Genomic DNA, 20,437 nt, shown 5'->3' on the forward strand with positions numbered 1-20,437 from the left:
ATCGGAAAACAGTACCCATGCCTTTGTTCTCCTACAGGAAGTAGTTAACATGGTCCACCCTGGAGGATATGCCCGGGTAGCCTTCAGCTTATAGCACAGGAAGGCCTCCCTTTCTGCACACATATGCAGGGTCACAACTGCTAGACAGACACATTTGCAGCCAACACCTTGAACTCAATGAGTTACAAGCAATTTTGTGAAGTCAGAGTATTTCAACCCAGGAACTAAGACCCTAGAGTCTAAAAGAAAAACTTTATTTGTTAGGGGACTCAGGAGATCTATTCAAGTCCCAAATAGTTTCTGGCACAAAAATACTCTCAGGAAATAAAGTGATTTGGGATTAATGTAAATCCATCTGCAAGAGTAAATTGAATCCATACCTTGATGGAATAGAATTCCCAACACTGACCCAAAACTAATACAAAACTCGGGTTGCTTAAAATTTTAAATGTTCACAAACTCTGATGACAAGTAATATAAAACTTCAAGATGAATGAATGGATGAAACTAGAAAAATGTCTACTAATTAAGGTAGCCCAAGAGAAACAAAGGCTAAATATTCTCTCTCATATGTGGATATTAGCTTAAATCTCTAACTTTGTAAGTCCAATTTAGAGATGCTGTGAAGACCAGAAATACAGAAATAGGCCACTGGTTGGGAGGCGGGTTAACAGAGATGGTAGTTAATGTATTGTAGGTGATATGAAAATAGAGAGAAGGAATACAGGGCCTTGAAAGGCTTAAGTAGGGAGGGAGTGAACACATTGGGAGACAAAGGGATGGGAAAAAGCTCAACTGAAATGAAAGGCTAGGAATAAACAATATGGAAAATTTAATTGGAAAGGATATACCCTGCATGACAAAGACAAAACAAACACAAACACACAACCAAATCAGCCTTCATCTTAAGCTACGGGTTATTAAACAAAAAAATCAATGCTAGATTTGTAATAGCTCCTTACAAGTTGTTGGTCAAGGAGGCCCTAGACTCTACAGACTTGAGGCCACCAAATGATTCCATGATTTTATCTTTACTCTTATTTGCCCACCAGAACTAGATGTTATGACTCTTTTTCTTGATGTGGCTATGTACTTTGGTTGTATGATATACCAAAGCCAAGCTGGAATTGAACTGGAAACTTCTTCCCTGCTGGGTTGTTTCAAAGTGCTACATGAAGAAAGGCTGGCTGGGGAGAAAAAGGCATCCGTGATTTTACCTAGATGTAAAGCTATCAACCAAACTACCAACCACCAGTCAAGATATGTATACCTGTGCAATAATGGCCTGGCCATTGTTGGGGTAAACAAATACCATTTTATTTCACTTGAGGCCTGTTCCCCAAGAGGTTATCCCACAGATATTACTGCAAACCCACTCAAAGCTCTATGGCAAAGAAGGTCATAGGACTTCAGGGGGAATTTAATTCTATTGTTTAGCTAAATTTACATAGATCCAATCATTTTGTAAATATGTATGTCTGTAATCATGAACAATTACTCTCAGCCTCAATCAGAGAAGTCTCTCCAGCAAACTGTTCTAAGACATTATAACTGCATAAAGTATTGAGGCTACATGATGAGACTACATGATGGTTGAATGCTCAGCCTTAAGCATGACATTTATATTACCTCCATGGATCATAGAATGATGCAGAAGTAGGGGGAAGGAATAAGGGCTGTGAAATGTCACTTCCTGGGCAACACAGAGGCATGTAGATCACAAACTCTCAAACTATGAGTGATTGCACTGGGATCAACAGCCAGCAAGGATGGAGGAGGCTCACAAGGAGTCCTGCTCTTCACTGCTGAACTAGTTTCTCTGCATAGATTCAGGGAAAGGGAGCACCATGGCCTTCAGCTGTGTTTCTGAAGGCTCCAATGCACATTTCTAATCCAAAGCACCCATACATCACCCTGATTAATCTAAATGAGTAACAAAATCAAAAGCCATGCCACTGAGAAAGAACTATGTAGGAGAAGTGAAGATTAAGAGCTACAGAGTGGTAAATAAATGTGGGGGAGTAAAATCAGAATGCATTATACACACACGAAATAGTCCAATGGCTAAATTATTTTTAAATCTCCAAAGGGGAAGAAGGAGAAAAATCTAGCCATTGCCACTTTGTGTTTTTGAGCACAGAATAAAGCTAAGAAAGTTGGTGACAAAAGGAAACAAACACTGACAAGAAATGAAAAGTATTTCCTTCCTGTTATGTAATTATGAAAAAACTTGAGTGGGAGTCTACCAGGATGATATACCTCACACAGTTGAATTGTATTTTTTTTAATTTTTTATTATTTTATTTTATATAACAGAGTCCAATTAAATGAAAACAAACATTTATACACAATATTTGGGAATGTGGGCGTTGTTCTTTCCAAACTACTTCCTGCTGGTAAGGGTCACTGTCATGGGGGATTCGAAGAAGATTCAGAAATCCTGGCTGTAGTCTGTAGGGCTGCTTTGTCCAGCTGTTTTGAATGTAGAATCACCTGGTACTCTGTTTCAGGTGGTCTGGCTTGATCAAACCACATTAGTCTGGAAGGAATCCACATCTTTTCATTTTCTGTGGAAACAAAAATAGAAATCCTTTTCCCCAGTAACTTGTCCTTCAACTTAAATTTTTGGAGTCAAAGCATTTTTTTTATTTAATTTATTATTTTACATGTCGATCCCAGTTCCCTCTCCTTTTTCAATATGGGTCTCAGCCAGAAGGACTGAGCAGTCTAAGAGACCTCAGACAGTGGAGCCAGGATGTATCCCTGGTGCACAAAAGGACTTTGCGAATATACCCCCATGGAGGGATAACTGCCTTAATCTAGAGACAGGAGAGAAGCCCTAGTCCCTACTTCACATGACCTGTCAGATCTACATGACCCCAAGTGGATGGCATTCCCCTACATATGGAATTGGAGTGGGGGAATGGGAGGGGAGGGTGGTTAGAGTGCATGTGAGAGGGCAGAGAGGATAAAAGGGAGGGAGGGAGGGATGGACGGAGGGAGGCAGTTGAATTGTATTTTAAAGAGTCGTTTTGACATATTTCTTGACAAGGGGATGTAATGAAGGAATTCTTTAAGCATGAAAAATTATAAACCTACAAGGACCAATAAGTCCTGAAGTTGAGTTGGTCTGAGACTCAATTCCATTGCTGACAAAATAGAGATAGATATTTAATATAACAGGCTCACAGTTGGTACCTGAGAAACAAAGTGTGGGATGTAAGTAATCCCAGAAAATCCACCAAACCAGGACCCCTGAAGAAAGAGCAGTGTCCTGGTTTGTTTTTCATCGCTGTGATAAGATCTATGACCAAAAGGGACTTGGGAGATGGGTTTGTCTCATTTTATTCTTTATGCTTTATCATTGAAGGAAGCCAGGGCAAGAACTGAAGCAGGAACTGGAAGAAGGAGCTGAAGCAGAATCCACTAAGGAATGTTGTTTATTGGCTTGCTCCCTATTCCTTGTTCAACCTCACTTATTATACAATCCAAGACAACCTAACTGGAGCAGCACTGCCCTCCTACCTCAATTACCAATCTGACGGAGACACTTTCTTCTTCCAAGATGACTCTAGCTTGTGTCAAGTTGACAAACACAAAACAAGTGCAAGCAGCATCCAAAGAGCCTGAAGCATTGCTCTACTTACAACTTTCAGAAAGATGACCACTCAGCCTTGCTGCTGAGAAGGTGATGGGAGATGTCATTCTGCAAATATGTTTCTCTTATTGGTTAGTGAATAAAGCCCTGTTGGCAAATAGGAAAGCAAGACAGGTGGGACAAGGAGACAAGGAGGATTCTGGGAAATGTAGTAGAGGGGAGTCAAGATGTAGGAAGTGAGTGAAGAGATCCAGACCTTCTCTCCAGTAAGATAAGACCAAGTGGAAACACTTAGATTGATAGAAATGGGTTAATATTTAAGACAGAGACAGCCAATAAGAAGCTCTAGCCAATGGCCAACAGCTTTATAACTAATAGAGTCTCTGTGTGTTATTTTGGGGCTCACACGGCTATGGGACCAGGCTGGCAGGAAAGTGCTCATAACAAAGTTCAGCTTGGGTGGAACAGATGCAAAATTCCCCTGTTTATCTTTACCCTTCTTACAGAAATTTGGACTCCTGTCACTCCCCCCCACACACACACACTATTCTTCCATTTAAAAATGTAACCAGAGCATATTCAAGTTGAATTATCCATGACCTCACATGGTATTTCACTACCTTCTGATATGGAAATAACATTGGAAGGTACTTATTCCCTTGCAAGGGTGTAGTCCTGCAAACACATGTACAGCAGTGTTCTTATGTCTGCCTCATATCAGCAGCAGCTTTTAATGTGTAGGTTCTTTATTTACTATTCATGTAGAGAAACATAATTGGGATTTTTTTTTCTCTGAGCCAAAATGTCCTTGTAAAATTAAGGCAATGCTACCACAGAATTAAAATAAAACTGCTATATTTGAGCACCAATTGTCAGTAAAGACAATTGGCAATATTTTTGTGTTAGTTACTTTTCTATTCTTGTGATAAAGGGCCACGACCAAAAGTGATTTAAGAAAAAGTTTATTTTGGTGTATGATTCTGGGGGGCCCTGTTCTGTCATGATGGGGAAGCATACAGCAAGTGTCACACAAAGCAGCTGAGAGCTTACATCCTCAGCACATGCATAAGGCAGAGAAAGTGAACTGCAAGTAGGGCTGTATAATATCCAAGCCCACCTCAACTTAAGTACTGCTACTGCCTCCAGCCAGAAGCTACTTTCTAAACACCACAAACAGTATTGGCAAATGGATGTTCAAATACCAGAGCCTGTGGAGGACATTTCTCCTTTAACCATCATGCTTGTGATCTGTGGGGAATAGAAAGTGGCCGTTTTTCTAATGTTGGGTCTCTGAAGTGCCTGTCACCGAGAATAGCAGAGCTCTTGAGAGGCAGCTCCTAGGAATAAACCACATAACCACAACAACATCCCTTCATGTTTTACAAGCACTTAAATATTTAAAGATAAGGTAAACAAATAGTCTTATAAACATGAGTAATTTTACATTTTATAGTTCTCATAATTCAAAAGAAAAATTACCTGTGATGATGACTCAGGGCTATTATCTCTGAGAGTCAAACTCCCCATCTGCTCTTTGCACACACCTTCTATTTACTTACATTTCTAAATAAAGTCTACATAAACCACAATTTAGTTCCTTTTTTCAGTATTACATTCATTTATCATATTCACAGCTACATTAAAGAGAATAAGTAACATATAACAAAGTTTTAAATAGGTGGCAATTGCAAAAAAAGCAGCCCACGGATTTCTTTCTTATTTATAAACTATTATTTTATTAACATCATAAATATACAATATACAAACATTAGGGGTAATAAACATAAAAACAGCATGACAAGCACAAATATCAGTGTCAGGCAGGGTAGGCAGGGAGTCAGGCAGGGAAGGAGGGAAGGAGTCAGACAAAGAGGGAGGGAAGGAGGGAGGGAGGGAGGGAGAGAGGGAGGGAGGAGAAAAAACCAAAGAAGTCTTAACTAGTTGATAGCAAATTAGACCTGTCATTGATTATCTTTATGTTTGTCAAGGAGTACATATATTGCTCATTACAAATATTACCATTTTTATTATATTTCTAATTTACCCGATACCCAAGTAATCATGGGACTAGTCCTAGTCAATACAGTAGAAGGGTTTGAACTATTTCTGTGAGAGCACCTGGCTTCATGAACTCCTGTGCTGAACCCTTGGTGATTACCAATGATGATATCCAAAAAAAGATTTCATCAAAAAAGGCCATGGATGACTCTGATGAAAACTCACCCCCACAAGTTGTGTTTGACTTACAACATCAATTAAAAACACAAAACATTTAATTAAAAATACTGCGTTCTAGAGTCAATGCCAATTCTGACAGACTCAAAGGATAGGACTGTAATTGTTCCCTTCTCAAAAGTAGTATGTCATTTGATAAAGGAACAATATTTTCTGTTCACTTGCTCTTCTTGGTGAGTGGCTGTCTTCTCTCTGCATTGGGAAACAACAGCATAATAGAACACAAAATAGACACAGCTGGACATTTGCTTATCCACAGGAATGCCAACTAGTGATCAGCAGAAATAAAACCATCATTGACCCCTTTTGAACCACAGTAAACAAGTCACTGAAGCATTCTAAACCTACTTCCCCCTGTACATTTCTCTGAACTTTATAACAAAGTTGAGTGTGCCACTGTTATCCAAGGATAAAAACATATTCTATTCTTCTCTAAAGTCCTGATTGCTTAGTAAATGATCTTATATTACAATGAGAAACAGCAATCTATTTAGTTATATGTGATTTACAATGCCAAAGCCTATGGCTATAGCTTTTTCAGGTCTCTGCCTGTAGCTCACTGAACACTGAAAACATGGGCCTTATGAGGTATGTTGCTCATAAAGTGTTAAATCCTTTGTAATGTATTCAATCCCCTTTTATCATCTAAGCACTGGAGAGGCAGTCAATGAACAGAATAGATACAGTCTCTGCTATGATAGAAAGAAGCAGTAGTCAGGAAAGCAGTAGCAGGAAGGGGGTGGGAAGAAAGTTGAATTTGAAAATTAAATCAAGAGGTGAAAACCATGTAGATATTTGGAATAACTGTTCAAGCTCAAGCCAATAGCATGGGCATGACCAGGAGGTAACAGTGTTCTTACGTTTAAAGAGTAATATTAAAGCCATTTAGACTGAGATGACATGATGCTATCAGGGATGAGGATGCATAAACAGAGCATGAGCCAAGTCCTACATAGACCGTAAACTGTACTGTACGGTAGAACACCATAGAAATTTTTAAGAGAAACATGATTTAAATTACGTTTTCGTGTGTGTGTGTGTGTGTGTGTGTGTGTGTGTGTGTGTGTTGTATGGTGTATTACACTGGGTTTATGCACATATGTGTATGTGATGGTCAGTGCACATGTGTGCATAAACATTGTGAGGCCAATGGTAGAAGTCTATCTGCTTCTTTGCTTAATCACTCTCCACCTTTATTTTAGGACACAGGGTCTAATAATAACCTGGAGCTGATCAATTTGGATAGGCTGGCTGGAATAGGTTCAGCGATCCACCTCCCTTCATGGCCCCAGAGTTGATGACGAAGATGGACACTGCCAAGCCTGGCTTGTTTAAGAGAACCTTGGAGACTTTAGACATGTTATGTGCAGAGAAGGAGCCAGCTGGCTGGTAGTGATGCAGGCTTGTGAAGTACACACAACATTTGTCTACAAATGCATAGATTAGATCATCCATAAGACATGCAATTTGAAACAAACTACTTTGCAAAACACTCATTAGTTGTTGGTTTTTAGTGTTGCAACAAAATTTCCCTTTGTTACATAAGATCAACAAGGTAAAGAACATCTGTATTTACAAATATCATATGTTAAGTCATGTTCCTAAATTTAAGTTCAAATTGACCCAATAGAAAAGTGACCTCTTTAAAATATATTTATCACCATTGAAAACAGGCTGTGTCCAGAATTGCAAACAAAAATCATTTCCCCAAATGATAATTCAAAACCACCTCACTGCTGTAATGAAAATGTATTCTAGAAAGGGGTTTGTGGACATCTAAACAATTGCTAGAAGAACATCAGAGGAATAAAATTATGACTAATTTCACTATGCATACACTTGTAGGGTGAAAAAGTAATACAGATTTTATATTTATTAACAAACTCAGAATTTTTTTAAAAATGAGTAAATGTCTTAGCTATCATTTGCTATAAGGATTTAAAGATCAAGCTAACTCCTTTCTCATGTGCATTTATATTGTTTGAATCTATGAAAAATACTACTAGTTATAATTTTATTCATATACATATTACTATAAAAATATCAGTGGTCCAAACATCAAAGACTAAAATCTATAAAAAGAGACCATGTCAGACATAGCCCCTCCTGGGTCCTCCATTTCCATTATTAATGAAGAGTCATGTTGTAACAAATATTTACAGCCCATATCCTCAAAGGAAAATCCCTCTGTGAAAAATTGTGAAATGTGTATGCTCTCAATTTTACCAAAGGCATCATTCATTCCCTTTAACAAGTGAATGCAAGTAATTCCTGAGTTAGGGGTTGTTTGTAATCCTTGAGCTCCATGTAAAAGCATATCTATTGTTCATAACAAAACATAAGGATTTCTTATATAACATGATAAATATTAGAGTGTTAGAGATACAGCACCATAATTATAATTGCCTAGAGTGGCTCTTAGTTTTAAAGAACAAGATGTTGCCATGTGGCCAAGTATGGCTTTGAACTCCACATCCTGCTATGGTTGCCTATGGAGTGATGTTAATAAAGGTATATGCCACCACATCTACCACGTAGGCATTCTGTACATATTACCTCTGCATCTGACAATATTTCGCACCTATTTTAATACTGAGAAGATAGAAGCTTAAAGAGTCTAAGCCCCTTGCCCCAAGTCACCCAGCTAGTGAGCTGGAGAGCAGGAAACGCAACGGAGAGCTTTCAGCACTGAAGCCTGCATGGGCTGCATGAAAGTGAGCTCCTTGTTCAGGAAGGGAAGTTCAGTTGCAGTTTCTGTTGTACCCCAGGGACTAAGAGGGACCATGAGCTTCTGCAAGGCGCCTGCATTTGAAATACCACAACTTCTGTTTCACAATCCCTTCTCCTGAGTGATCCTTAGCTTTCAATCCATTACTAATCATTTTCTTTTCATATTTTAAGCTGCTGTGAAGAGAAAAAGAGAAAAGCCATGTTCATTATAGAATTAGACCTTTCTTTTTGAAGATTTTTACTGTTAAATGAATACTTTGACTAATGGATTATAAAAATGGTGAATTTAGAAATGGCCCACATCTCACTTTGTTATGGTTATTTTTGAGTTGTTCATTCACTGGATTGCTTTGGGAAAGAGAATAGCATTGACCAAAATGTTCGAATTAGAGTACAATGCTAATCCTTCCATTGTATCAACATGATAGATAATTCGTACTTGGAAAATTGGCTGTTACTGAATAAGGAATTTCATCTAACATATAGAGACATAATAAATTAAGAAAATATCCTGAAAATAAAACTTTCCTCAAGATAGCTCTGCATTAATTACAATCAATTCATAGAGGACTTTATCCCTGACACACACACACTCACATTCAGGACAATTGGTATTTTTCATTTCTCTATGTTTGTTAATGTAGTTCCTGTTTGTTAGCCTTGAGTAATATTAAAGCAAATACCAGTCTTAGTTCTTGTAAGAAAGCCCCTGGTGACAGAGAGTAATGTAACTTACTCTCATGTGATTGTCCTGTGGAATCTTAAATTTGGAGGCCTTAGAAGAAAACACAGTATGTGACAGACGCAAGGCACCTGCAGATCTGGAACCAAACAGGCTGTGGCTAAATGGACTTTCCACAGCCTATATAATACACTTGAGTCTCTAATTGTCATGCAGAGGTCTCAGTTACATCTTCTCTGGATTAGTGAGTGAACACCTTGTTACAATCCAAGTAAGAAAATAGTAGAGTGAGCTATGAAATGTGTGTCTTAAAATGCTAAGTAATAGTATTGAGCAGGAATGCACAAACCCCAATATCATTACTAGACATTTGCCTAAATGCAGTAAGGGGAAACACTGTGAAGGCTACACAGTGATGGTATGGCTCAACTCACCCTCATCGAGGCGGAGGCCATGTCTCAGGCTGTACTTCTTGATGGTTAATCTGGATTGTCAGTTTGACAGGATTTAGAATCGCTGTGGAAACAAATCTCTAAGGGAGATTTTTCTAGATTAGGTTAACAGAGGTGGGAAGATCCACCCTAATTGTGGGAATCGTTCCATAGGCAAAGGTCCATGGCAGAATAAAAAGGAGAAGAAAGAGAGGAGCATCAGCATGCATTGCTCTCTTCATCCTGACTCTGCAGGCAATGCGACCAGCTGTTTCAACTTCCTGCTGCCATGCGCTCCAAGCCATGATGAGCTGTAACATCAAACTGTGAGTCATAGTACACACTACTTTCCTTTTTACATGCATTCCTGCCTTTGATATGTTCATGCATGTGTGTGTGTGTGTGTGTGTGTGTGTGTGTGTATTCATTGGTTGATGAGAGGACCTGTGCATGCACGTATAGCCCAGAAGACAACCTCAGGTGTCATCCTCATCAGTGCTGTCCACCTTCTTTTTGGTTGTTGTTTTAAAGTCACGAGAATAGGTAGGAGTTCATAGGCTGTTAGACAGTAATTTGAGAAAGGGTTTCTTACTGGCCTGGAGATTATTAGGTTAAGTTGGCTGGCCAGTGAGTCCCAGAGACTTTCCTATTTCTGCATAACAAGTTCTGGGATTACAAGTGCATACCATGATGTCAAGTATTTTGAAGTGAATTCTAGTTACCAAACGTGGGTCATTTTTGCACTCAGGGCAAGATCCCACCCAGCTAAGCTTCCAACTTATGAAGAGGAATTAAAGAACAATTTAGGTTCAGGCTAGGTGGTACAGACCTTTAATCCCAGTACTCAGGAGACAGAGGCATACACCAGCCTGAGAAAGTTCTACAGAGCAAGTTCCAGGACAGCCAAGTTTAGGCAGTGAAGGAAACCATGGAAAATAGAAAGCTGGTGAAGATGTAACTGAACATGGCAGCCATTTTCCAATCCCAACAAGCAACTGAACTTGGAAGTTTCAACCATGTGATTCTAGCTTTAAAGATGCAAAATAGGGTTTATGGAATCTCCCTCCACTACTAAGGAAAGGCACTGAGACCAGTTGTGTGACAGAAATGTCCCTGCAGAGAGGCTCAGAAAGGTCACTGTGTGAAGCTGTGAAGATGAAGCCTGGATTGCCTTAAAGATGGTAAGATGTTGATGATGCCCGAGTTATGGGATACTTGCTAAGGAAGCTTCTACAAGGGAGCAGAACAAGCCCAAGAAAAAGAACCATGTCACAGTGCAAGCTAAAAGGAGTTGGAAATCTAAAGAATGCTCTGATACCAGACATGAAGACGCAGAGTCTGGAATTTTCCCAGTTGGATTTTGGTTTTGCCTTCTTTGGTCCAGTATTTTCTTACATTGTGGATAGGTACTGTATATCCTGCAGCATTATATATTGGAAATATGTGATATGCTTTTTTTATTTTGATTTTATAGGGGATCACAGATAAGACATTACAAGAATCTCAGAAGAGACTTTGGACTCTGGACTTTTAAACATCATTGAGACTTTCATAGACTGTGAGGACTTTTGAAGTTGGACTAAATGTGTTTTGCATTATATTATGGCTATTAGCCTTTGGGGACCAGGGAGTGGAATGTGATAGTTTGAACAGGTGTGGCCCCCATAGACTCATGTGTTTGAGTGCTTGGCCCATAGGGAGTGGCACAATTAGGGTACATAGCCTTGGTGGAGTAGGTGTGGCCTTGTTGGAGGAAGATTGTCACTGAGGAGGGTGGGTTTTAAGGTCTCCTGTGCTCAAGCCATGTTCAGTGTCATAGTCTCTCCTGTTGCCGCTTGCTGACCCAGATGTAGAACTCTCAGTTTCTTCTCCAGCACCATGTCTGCCTACATGCCACCATGTCCTGCCGTGACATTAATGGATTAACCTCTGAAACGGTAAGCTGGCCCCAATTAAATATTTTCCTTTCCAAGAGTTGCTATGGTTGCTATGTGTCTTCACAGCAATAGAAACCCCAACTAAGACAAAGACAAGTGCCTCACTGACTGAACCGTCACCCTAGCTATGTCAGACACTTGGTCACAAAAACTAAAGAATTAAAGTGACACTCTATTATTGTATGAGGACATACTTCTCTTCTTTTTCCATTAGCATTCACTTGTTTGTTTATAAACTTGAAAGGCCCAACATTTACAACTACTATTTATACTTGTTTTATCTTTTTGATGGAGTGTTCTGTTTACTAATATGTAGTCACTGCCTTTGGCTCTTTTGGCTTTTCGGTTTGAACTGTTTATATCTTAGTTACTGTTCTATTGTTGTGATGAGATCCTATGACCAAGGCAGTTTATGAAAGAAGGCATTTAACTGGGGGCTTGCTTATGGTTCAGAGGGTTAGTCCATGATCGTCATAGCAAGCAGGCAGGCATAGGCTAAAGAGTAGCTGAGAATTCACATCCTGGCTATCAAACAGCAGGCAGAGACTGGGCTCGGCCAGGGCTTTGGAAACCTCAAACCCACTCTCAGTGATATACCTCCTACAAAGGCACACTTCCCTACCCTTCCTAAATACTCTACCCACTGGGAACAAAATATTCAAGTATAGGATCATTCAAATCATCAGAATGGATTTTTGTCAGATATTAAAACATCTAGGTTAGCTTGTTTGAGGCTTTCACTTACTTGTCAAGTTGACTTCAATACTGTTATTAGTCAGGACGTGCTATTTTTCAGCCACATGTATTCCCAGACACAATGGATAATTGCATCTTTCTTTTGAATGCATGTAGTTAAGCTGCACCACTCAATTGAGTAGTGAAGATTAATTGCATTTAAGGTTATTATTGATAGAGTCCTACCAATTTTTGTGCATGGGTGTGGCTGTTTGAAGGAGAAATGTTCCCCCACAGGTTCACATATTAAAGAATTTGGTCCATATTTGGTGGTTCTGTTCTGAGAAATCATGGAACTGTTAGGATGTAGAGCTAAGGATGTGGAAAAAACACATCTCTACTGGAGACCTTTGAAAGTTTATAGCCTTGCCCTACTTCCGGTTTGCTTCCTCTATACTGCTGAAATCTACTCTCCCAGCTTCCTGCTGTGCCCTGCTGCCATGCCTCCCCTACCACTATGGACTCTGTCTGGGGAACTGTAAGCCCAAACAAATACAGGCAAGATGCCCTGGTCATGGTATTTTATCACAGCAACAAAAGTAAGCAATCAAGAAATTGGTACCAGAGTGCGATGTTGCTATGAAGAACATGTTTCTTGTTTTTGTGTTTGTTTTGAGGAATGTGAAAAACTTTAGAATGATAAACTAGAACTTCGAGCACTCTCAGCCAAACTTGAAGGGCTATTCTAGTAGGAGCTTGGAAGACAATAGCACTGAGGATAACCGGGATGGTAGAGACTTGGTCTATGAGGTTTGAGAGGCAGAAGATATTAGCAACTGGGCTAGACACCATTCCTATGTGATGAATCTGGCTATTTTCTGTCCATTTCCTGACTGGTCACATGAGGCTGAACGTAAATGTAATAGAGTAATTTCTTTAGTGGAGGAAACTTTAGGGCAGTATAATGTTGAGTCTGTAGAATCCTTATTACTAATAACTCTTCCATTGATCTACAACAAAAATGACCAAACTGCAAGGGAAGAAATAGTGTTCAGTCTGGTGAGAAAAGGGAACTGAGGACCATTGAGGCTGATTAGGGGAAGGAGACCCACACCCCGGCCCAGGGCATTTAGAAGAAAACATGGGCCTCCCCAGTACCTTGCAGCACTGGGTGGTCAGGCACTATTATAGTGAGCAGATATGAGATGAGATATGGGGAGAGACACACAATGGTTCTTGTTCTGTGGAGACAGGCAGATCTGAAGGGGTGAAGGCAATGAGGAGTGGGTAGCCTGCTTGCCAGCTGGGACCATGATGATATCCGGGCCTGGATTTCTGCCAAGGATCACGTATAGGTCTGTGGCCCTGTATCAGCTGTGGTCTGTGTTGATGTCATAGCTTCTCTTACCACTGAAGACCAAGAGGACAGGGCTGCAGTGCTGGCCCTGCCCCTCACTGGTTGCAATGCTAGGGATAACTGGTCCTGCCCTCCACCACCCAGTGAAGCACTTAGGAGAACATGTGGTGTACCTTGCCTGGGCAGCACAATAGCAATAGAGCTAACTCTGTTTGTGGGGGCATGGCCACGTTGGCCCTGAGGGTGGGAGAGTTGGTCCCATCCCCTCAATTGGCCATGGGGTGGTATGCTTAAAGGGAAAGATGCCCTGTCCCCTCACCCTTCACCACCTGTGGCAGGCAAGAGAGCTGACCCTGCCTCGCCCCATGTGCAGCACTCAGGAAAGCGGGCCCTGGTGACAAAGGAGTGGGTGAGCAGGAGAATCAGCCCCACCACTTGTGGGTTACTGCCCAGAGGGAACTAGCCAGGGCAGTGCTGGAGTGCTCACCCTGGTGATGAGTTATGAAGGAGAGCTACCACTCAGGTCAAGAACAATGGCTGTGAGTTGGTCCCACGCAACATCCACACCATCTAGCATCTGTATAGTACATGAGTCCTGCAGATCCCAAACTGGAGGATCTCCAAATCACAGGACAAAAACAAGATATCCAAGATGAGTCCCAGGAAGGGCCCAGTACTAATAGTGTAGCAGAAACCAGAAGTCTTGAACCAGACCAATGACTCTTGCAAGTAATGATATATGGACAAAGGATATGCTGTGTGACTCAGTGTCATGTTATAGCTTCCATGATATTTTTTCCTCTTTTCCTCTCTCCTTTCTCTTGTTTTTCTTTCTTTCTTCCTTTCTTCTTTTTTTCCTTTCTTTTAAATTTTATTTCATTTTATTCTGGGTATGATGTTATAGGAGTAGAGGGTAGATGCTAAGGGACAGGGAACTAGGTGGTGTGATAGTTTGAATGTAATTAGCCCCATAAACACATAGGGAATGGCATTATTAGTAGGTGTAGCTTTGTTAGAGTAGGTGTGGCCTTGTTGGAGAAAGTCTGTCACCGTGGGGGTGGACTGAGGTCTCATACATGTTCAAGCCACACCCAGTGTCTCAGACCACTTCCTTTCCTCTGCAGGATAAGCTACAATTCCTTCTCTAACCTTAGCTCCTTCTCCAGCACCATGTCTGGCTGCACACTGTCATGCCAAACCATAATAATAATGGACTAAACCTTGGAAACTGTAAACCAGCCCCAACTAAATGTTTTTCTTTTATGAGAGGTACTATGGTCGTGGTGTCTCTTCACAGCAATAGAAATCTTAACTAAGACAGATGGAATAAAGATGAATGGTGTGAAAGCCACAGAGAATCAATAAACAGTTAAAAAGAAAAAAAAAGGCCCTGTGAAAATTCATGCAATAGCTAAAGCTACTGCAGAGAGAGGAGCTATAACACTAAGTAGATGCCTGCTCTGCACTGGAACAAAGGGAAAGACTCCACCCAGCTAAGATTCCAACTTGGGAAACAGAACATAGGGGGTTTTCTGCTCTCTGAAGCAGCAGAATGAAGATGCTGTTGCAAATGTGCTTGTCCCAAATGTGCTCATTTCTGCATCACTTTAAAAAGATGAAGATAATTTTGTTGTATTTAACAGTGTAGTTGGCAATGATTTGTTTTCAGGACCAGAAATATAGCAGTCCTGACCTCTGTCATTTTTGTTGGTAGGGTTGATCTTATTCTGGATGTTTGCCTTGTGAGTGGCCTGATAGCTTTCTCTTCTCATTTTCAATTGTGCTTATTTTTTCTTGGTTTTATACTTCTATTGTCTTAACTATAATGTAGCATAAGTAGTTCTTCTAGGGCCATGTCTATTTGGACTTCTAAATATCTCTTCTGTATGGGCATTTTCTTTTCCTGATTTGGGAAGTTTTCTGCTATAATTTCAATAGGTAGGTTTTATATACCTTATGTTTTGATAACTTATCCTTCTATTATATTTCCTAGTTTTTATCTCTTTATCACATCCTAGAGTTCTTAGAAAATGTGGCCACACTCCACCTATTAATTGTTCTTTATTGGTGCCTGAATTTAGACTATGCACTAGTTTTTTTCTCCATCCTTCAGAGATTTCCTTATAATTTGTCAAGTCCATTGATGTCACTTTTCACTACATTTTTTTTTAAATTTACTAAGTCATTTCCAACATTTTATTATTTTTCATATATCAGGTCTTTGATTTGCATCCATGTGGCTTTCATTTCTAGATCCTTACTTCATCCATCTACTTGTTCTTAATCATCTATCAAGATGCTGATCACCTGTACAAGTGAACTTCTGAGTTGCCATTTGCCCTTTTCCCTCATCTAGTACTTTTGGACTCAGGAATCGAGGAGTAATGATCTATCAGAGGAGTCATGCTACATTTATCATTGTTGCATTTCTGTGTGTTCTTTGCACATTTCTTCATGTTTTACATGGGTGAATTCTGATCTCAAAGACTCCATCTCCAGTAGGTGTACAGAGGAGAAAACAATTTGCTTTAACAGCAGCAACACCAAAGGAAACAACAATATACAGAGATATACTTAGAACCATGCTTATAAAAAATTATTTATCAAAGCTCCACAAAGACACCATAAGATAACCCTAAAAGAGAAAATGGCAAAGCTATGTATGTACTATGAAATTAAAATTTAAGGTAAGTGCAGAAACAGTGAATGAATGAGATAAACGATAGAGACAGAGAAGGGAACAAACAGAGAAGGAAGGTTAAACAAAATACAGGGAAAAGAACAATTGTAAAGAGCACACCAAGTGATCATTCAACACCAGGAGGTCAGCTCTGAAAGCAATTACATACATGTGACACTGTGCAGACGCAATGGTTATGTTTATGTATTTAGGAATACACACACACACACACCCCTCAATGACAACAATTAAATAAGAGAGGCCATGAATTTGAAAGAGTGCATCTGTGTACATGGGTGGAATGGACAAGGGGAAATAATGAAATAATCTTAAGAATCCAAAGAGCAAAAAAAAAAAATATAAGAATGAAAAAGAGAGGAAGAAACAGATCAAACAATATTGAAGAAATACAGAAGCCAAATCAGAAGTGTAATGATATTGAGCATGCCCTTAAAAACCAAAGTGAAGTTTTATGTTGGATGTGGGGTTGCACATTTGTAATCCCAGAATTCCAGATGTGGAGGCAGAAGGATTAAGAGTTCAAGCAAGTTTTAAGCCAGCCTGAGCTACCTGAAATCTTGTCTGAAAAACAAAACAAACAAAAACCTAAGCCAGAATTCATTACAAGCACAGCTAAAAGAAAAAAAAAAAATGGAGAATGAATGCAAAGCATTGGAGAGGCTTCTTCCTGAGTCCACCAACATTGAAGATTACAAGTAAGCACAAGATTGGAGTGGAGGCGGTGGTTGAGCCAGCACATCTGTAGCCCTGTGGTTTAGGTCAGTACCAGCCCGACTGCAAATACCAGGAGTCTACCAGAGTTGTCTTCACTCCAAGGCGATCAGACTCCATAGTCATTCTCAGGTGATGTCAACTCCCAGAGGCCTTGCAAGCCTCTCACTACGGTGGTCAACAACCGGCCCCCTCCTCACACTGCCACTTTTCTTTTCTTTTTCTTTTTAAAACCAGGTCCCCAGGGTAGCTTGGTCTTAATAGATTTGTTCTCAGACCGTGCTTAGCCACAGCGCTCCAAGTCCTGTGAGTGACAAAATACCCCTCAGCTCCATTGTTGCTCAGGCCAAGGAAATCTCTGTCTTTCCAGAAGTCCCAGGAGCATACAGACTGGAGAGAGTTGTCTGTGGCTGAGTGGTCCTGGCAGAGCTGCTAACCGCCTCCACCAGGGCAGGCAGGCTTATCTTCAGTGTGAGCCATCTGTCTTTCCCAGTGCTCCTGGGGCTGCTCGCTGCTCACTTCTTTGGCTGATTCTGTTTCTCCACACTTCTCAGCTGTCCTATCATTCCCTTTGTGGTCCCTGGTGCTGCACTGCATTTCCCTTGGAGTAGGGCCATTCTTTGTTATCACGACTCGTGGCCCACATTACCAGAGGCAGGGTCTGACTACCCCGGTGTTCCATAACTTGTTGTGTCCAAGAAGTACATCTGCATAGCAGAACTGCCCCCTTATCCCAGAACTTGTGTAGTAACCCATCTTTGGGGGCTTCGGTCCAGCGACTTGCCCGGTTTGTACCTGAGATGGGGAGTGTGGGTTGAGAAACGGCCGGTAAAGATACTAAGAAAAAGACAGACACAGAATAGGGTCGGGAGGGCAGTTCAATGAATACTTGAACACCCCAAGTTTATTCTTCAACATTCTAATATAACCAAACCCAAAAGGGGAAAATGGCAGACCTCTTCATCACAACATAAGAAAAAGATTTTTCTTCTTAATTTTCCAAACATTTAGTAACCTTACCTTAGACTAAACCTCTCATTACCTGGACTTGAGGGTTAAAAGTAACCACACCTCAGACCCAGGCTCTTGTTATTTAGATAAGACATCCATGACCAAGACCAAACATCATACAGCAGCCATGCCTTAGACTTTTAGGTCTTATGATTCTAACCTTGGAAGAGTAAGCATAGTTTTGAATTCTCTGACCTTAAGCCAAGATGAAGTGAAGGCATTTAATGGGCCCCGACAAACTGCCCCAATATCCCAGAACTGCCCCTGTATTCCAGAACTGCCCCTCCATCCCTTTCTTCTGTCTTCTGGAGTTTATAAAGTCAGATTTTTTTAAATCTAAAAGTATTGACTAACTCTGACACCTGCCAAGAATTATTCGCCTGTGAGGGAAAGGGGGTCAATACCAGTGCTTTAAATAATTACAATTTTAAAGCAGAAAAAAATAAATCTTGAATAATTTGTTATCTTAATGGTAAATACACATACATGAACAAGCACATACAGACGTTCCATGTCTGTCATGCATGGTTGTAATTTTCCTATGTTTTCTACCAGCACAGTATGTTCCATGTCTGTCATGCATGGTTGTAATTTTCCTATGTTTTCTACCAGCACAGTATGTTCCATGTCTGTCATGCATGGTTGTAATTTTCCTATGTTTTCTACCAGCACAGTATCCCCTCTTATTGTAGCTACATCTTCATCTCACTCACAGTCTATTAGAATTTCCTAAAGTACTTTAAACAAAATAGATTAACATCTATGAATCATCTACTAGATCACGAAGCCTTTATCAAATTCAAATTCAGTGAAGTTGAAAAAGACCAAATAATAATAATAATACAGAAATAAACAGGCATGGTGTTTCCCTTAAGTAACTACCGAGTTTTAGAAGCAGTTCAAGGCCATCTGGGCAAGACCCTGCCTAAAAATGCAAATACAAGAAGTATAATCAAAATGCATATTCCCCATAGCCACAACGTTGCTGAAATGAAAGTGTATGTGTGTGTATCACATAAACATGAATACAATTGAAATTAATATAAATCAACGTTGATTTTCAATTCAAGTGTATTTATGTTATGATGATAGTTACATATGGATGTCCCTGTATAATGGAGGAAATTACTTACTGATTAATGAATATACGTCTCTTCTCCATTAGGTGGCAGCAAAGTTCTTTCATACTGTTGGTTTTCAAAACTTATCATCTTAAAAAGTTGGGTTACACCTCCCAGAGAAATGATGTTCCCTAGAAGGATCAACTGTTACTTCTCAGGGAAAGGGACTCCATGAACACTAAGATTAGTGATGTATTGAATTTAAAGGATTATTAGTTAGTAAAGGAGGACAACCTTCAAATTTTAAAAAAGCAAGCAGAATTACTTTAATTTTCAATCCAATTTTAAGAACATGAGTAAGCCACCTTCCCCTCCTTTCTCATCAGTCCTTGTCATCCAAGCAATCATCCTGGTTACAGAATGTATCCCTATCTAGAAATCCAAACTTCCAAACCACCGTAACATATCATCAAATTATGATTAAACTGCATAGATCAAGATCAAGTGAGAGTTTCTATTCCCTTCATCTCCAATTTTAAGATGGTCTTGAAATTCACCTGTCCCTGTTTAGTCCATATCCTCAATGCAGGAGAAAGGAGTCCAAATAGGAATAGTACTTCCTGTGGGAGAAGTCCTACAGCACTTGTAGTGTGAGAAGCTCCTCCTTCAAGAAAAGACTCCTGTTCAAAGGACCAGTGGACCATAGGAGCAGGATTCCCTCCTCTATGGTACTGTAGGTAAGTCCTAGACCAACAAGCTCTTGGATGGCTGACATCTGCAATGTTGCCTCTTTATGAAATCCCAAGAGAACTCATGCCATGGTAAACCTCTGACATTAAACTGTATCCAGAGCCCTTCCTCCTCACACCACACTCCTACTTCTCCACCTTCCAAGTCCCTCTTGGCCTTTAAATTAAGGAAAACACTGATGCATGTCACACGATGAACACAAGGATTCTTGTATTGTATAAAGGGAAAGTCAGTAGTCTCCCACCCCAGTATTTTCTTCCTGATTCCACTTACCTGTATCATCAGCTAAGCTTTATTCTTCCTGTTCATCATAGTCATAGTGGTGAATTCTGTCCTTACTTTTTTATTTTATCAAACTAAATAGGACATAATTTTCACACAACATAATGTTCCACTTTTATGGTTACATTAGGATGAGCTTTTGGCAAATGTACTTATGCAAGAACATGTCTACCATGTGAGCCCCAAGTTGAGCAAAGTGCCCTGCATCCTTCTTTGGGTCCCCCTAGAAAGATAAGAACACAGACACCTCCCTTGAATGTCACACTAGGGTAAATT

The 20,437-nt window shown here is 40.1% G+C and overlaps 1 long non-coding RNA gene across 1 annotated transcript in view; it reads right to left on the reverse strand.

The window, feature by feature from the left end:
• The window catches only part of LOC127215459 (uncharacterized), a 35,681-nt gene extending 17,367 nt beyond the window's left edge, over positions 1–18,314 (reverse strand). The window contains exon 1 of the long non-coding RNA XR_007833951.1: positions 18,264–18,314. This is a non-coding gene — a long non-coding RNA (uncharacterized LOC127215459). The remainder of the gene's footprint in view (positions 1–18,263) is intronic.
• Positions 18,315–20,437: the final 2,123 nt, after the last annotated feature.

The sequence above is a fragment of the Phodopus roborovskii genome, unplaced genomic scaffold, assembly GCF_943737965.1.
Source record: "Phodopus roborovskii unplaced genomic scaffold, PHOROB, whole genome shotgun sequence".
NCBI lineage: Eukaryota > Metazoa > Chordata > Mammalia > Rodentia > Cricetidae > Phodopus > Phodopus roborovskii.